Source organism: Erinaceus europaeus, chromosome 10 (assembly GCF_950295315.1).
Source record: "Erinaceus europaeus chromosome 10, mEriEur2.1, whole genome shotgun sequence".
Lineage (NCBI taxonomy): Eukaryota > Metazoa > Chordata > Mammalia > Eulipotyphla > Erinaceidae > Erinaceus > Erinaceus europaeus.
The window spans coordinates 67,884,299-67,887,907 of NC_080171.1; the positions used below are offsets into that span (position 1 = coordinate 67,884,299).

The 3,609-nt window shown below is 39.2% G+C and overlaps 1 pseudogene; it reads right to left on the reverse strand.

Annotated features, from left to right (window-relative positions):
* Positions 1–710: 710 nt before the first annotated feature.
* Positions 711–1,674, reverse strand: LOC103120770 (sorting nexin-13-like; annotated as a pseudogene).
* Between the last annotated feature and the right edge of the window lie 1,935 nt (positions 1,675–3,609).

Sequence of the window (3,609 nt, forward strand, 5' to 3'; positions counted from 1 at the left end):
TTGCAAATGCTGTTGCAAACCTCACACAAATTCAGAATATCATGAAAAAAGTGCAATTTTCTTTTCCATGCCAAGAATATTTGAGTATGAAAGCACAGACACGATAGTAATGGTAATACTGATAAGCTGTGTCAACTGGATGTATTGGGTTTTACTGAAATAGAAACTATTCTGCAGAACTGGGTGGTGGTATACCCAATATAATGAATGTGTCACAATGTACAAGGACCCTGGTTCAATCCCCAGGTCCCCACCTGCAGAAGGGAAGCTTCATAAGCTGTGAAGCAGTGCTGAGGATTTCTCTCTTTCTCTCTCCCTCTTTATCTTCCCTTCCTTCCCAATTTATGTCTCTATCCAATAAATAAAAAGAAAGAGAGAGAGAGAAAGAAAGAAAGAAAGGGTGGTCCGGGAGGTGGCACAGTGGATAAAGCATTGGATTCTCAACCATGAGGTCCCGAATTCAATCCCTGACAGCACATGTATCAGAGTGATAGCTGGTTCTTTCTCTCCTCTTGTCTTTCTCATGAATAAATAAATAAATTCTTAAAAAAAAAGAAAGAAAGAAAGCTATTCCACAGAAATGGAAATTTGCCATACTTATCTTTTTTTAAAGTAAATTAAAGTTTTATTGGAAGGTATCGTAATCATGAACAAATGGAAACATTATTTTATTTAAATTACCATCACCAGCTATATCCAGAGAGCGAAGATATTGTAATTCATCTGCTGCTTTATTTCTGACTGCTTCTAGCTCTCCAATATTGTTACTTAATTTAACAATATTCATAAAAAGCTTCATAGTTGCAATTAGAATCATGGATCATCCACATGACATACTGATTAATATAATCTGGATCACTTAGTTGATTTATTAATGGAAGAAGAATTCCTCATGCAAGGATTTCCCTGACAAAGTAACGCATGATCTTGTTCTGGAAATCTCCAGGAGGTAGCAATAAATACAGTAAGACCTCACACAAATCCCTTAGGAAATCTTCTTTATCTTTAGGAGAAGTGCACACTAAATCACGACAAACGTCCTTCTCCATTTCAACTTCAACCTCAAAGAAGGTATCTACAAGATCTTCTGCTGTACCTTTTACTTGACCATCTTTCTCTGTTGTCTTATGTTGAGCCTTTCTGAATACTCGCAAATGTGTGCCAAAATCATCTGCAGTATGTGTAGAAAACTATGGCTGCCAGTCTATTTCCTTTGACCTGGTAGTAAACTGAATGAGTGCATTTTGAAGAGTCTGCCTAATTTCAAGAAGAAAAGATTCATCATCACTTAGTGTATAATACCAATACTGGACATAATCCCTCAAGGAAAACTGGATAACTTGATGGAGAGGTTCATCAATTATATTGGCACCTGTCAATGTTCTATCAATCTTTATAGCCCTGGCTTCCCATTTCATTTCTAAACACTTCCAGTTGATGAATTCCAGTTGATGTTGGAGGAAGAAATGAGTGCTCACACTGCTCTAGGTATTTCTCTCAGTTTGTTTTTCCAAACAGGAGAGTAACCACAAAACCCCCTCCCACAAAGCAGAGGATATAAAATGCCAAATAAAATGCCAAATAAAATACCACAAAGGGTCCAAAGGTTATTAGAGAAAGGACAATGGCAAGGCTTCCCCATCCCCATATGGTTAGACTGGTCTCCATTAACATTATTACGCTCCTCCCTAGCCTCGCTGCTTGGCAACAGCCATAGCAGCTGGCAAAAACTGCCAGAGCCACCACCAACATCAACAGCTCCTTCAGTCCTTTCCTGGAAGAGTGACATGCTCTTGACAAAAGAAGTGACATGCTCTTGACAAAAGAAGTGATGGGGGTGTAGATAACATAAAGGTTATGCAAAGAGACTTTTTTAAAAAACTTTTTTATATTTATTTATTTTCCCTTTTATTGCCCTTGGTTTTTTTTTATTATTGTTGTAGTTATTATTGTTGTTATTGATGTTATCATTTTTGATAGGACAGAGAGAAATGGAGAAAGATGGGGAAGACAGAGAAGGGGAGAGAAAGATAGACACCTGCAGACACCTGTGAAGCGACGCCCCTGCAATCGGGGAACCAGGGGCTGGAACCTGGATCATAACACTGAGATTTGCGCCACATGCGCTTAACCTGCTGTGCTACCACCCAACTCCCGCAAAAAGACTTTCATGCCTGAGTCTCCAAAGTCTTAGGTTCAATCCTCTGCAGCACCATAAACCAGAGCTGTGCAGTGCTCTAGTTAAAAAAAAAAAAATGTGATAGATTTGAAGACAAAGTAGATAGAAAAATAGATGCATAGGTCTAAAACAATGGTCTAACGTGAGTGTTTTTCAAATATGCTATAATTTGCCTGGCCTGCTATTGTTAATAGGTTTAAGCAAATTTAGGCCCTCACCATATTTATATATCCCATCAGTTCAAATAAACAGCCACAGATTATAAATTTAGTAACTTTAATATAAATAAAAGGTTATCTGTCTTATGTCTCTGATTTGAAAAAAAAATTCCTCAAAGCAAAAGGATGGGGGCAAATATTTCATTTATAAAACTGATCCTTTTACTATATGAAACAACACAAGATATGTCACTAAACCGTGTTGTCACTTGGGCAGTGTGCTTACTATATCCTGTGCAGGACCCAGGGTCTTACCTAGCCCCCACAACACAGGAGGGAGCATGGATGTGGTGGTCTCTTTCCCTATCTCCCTCTGTCTCTCTGTCTGAAAAAGTCAGTCCAAAGGGTGAAGCACCAGTGACAATATCAAAAATTATAATCCTAGTACAGAAATCTTGACCTTTGAAATAATGCAGACTGCCTCCTGTAAGGAAGCTGAGACAGTTTCTCAAACTATGTATTAGGTTAAAAATCAGCTTCAAGAGGTTGAGTGGTGGCGCCCCTGATTGAGTACACATGTTACAGTGCTCAGGGACCCAGGTTCAAGCCCCCAGTCCCCACCTGCAGGGGGAAAGCTTTGCAAGTGGTAAAGCAGTGCTGCAGGTGTTTTTCTGTCTCTCTTCCTCTCTATCACTTCCTTCCCTCTCGATTTCTGGCTGTCTCTATTCAATAAATAAAGATAATGCAAATTTTTTTTTAAATCAGCTTCCGTGGGGGAGCCAGGTGGTGGTGCACCTGGTTGAGCACACATGTGACAACACTCAAGGACCCAGGTTCAAGTCCCCAGTCCCAACTTGCAGGGGAAAGCTTCACCAGTGGTGAAGCAGTGCTGCAGGTGTCTCTCTGTCTTTCTTCCTCTCTATCTCCTTCTTCCCCCTCAATTCATGGCTGTCTCTATCTAATAAATAAAGATCGAAAAAAAAATTGTTTTAATCAGCTTTAGAAATACTTGACTGGATCAGCAGTGACGCACCTAACTGAACATACATATTATCATAAATAGCATAATGGTAGATAAAAAGTCTTCATTCCTGAGGGTACAAAGTCCCAGGTTCAATCCCTAGCACCACCATCTGTCAGAGCTAACCAGTGCTCTGGTAAAAAGAAAAAAAAAAAGAAAGAAAGAAAGAAAGAAAGGAAAAAAAAGCAAAGCAAAACAAAATAAAAAGAAGGAAAGGAGGAAGGAAGGAAAGAAGGAATGGAAGAAAGAAG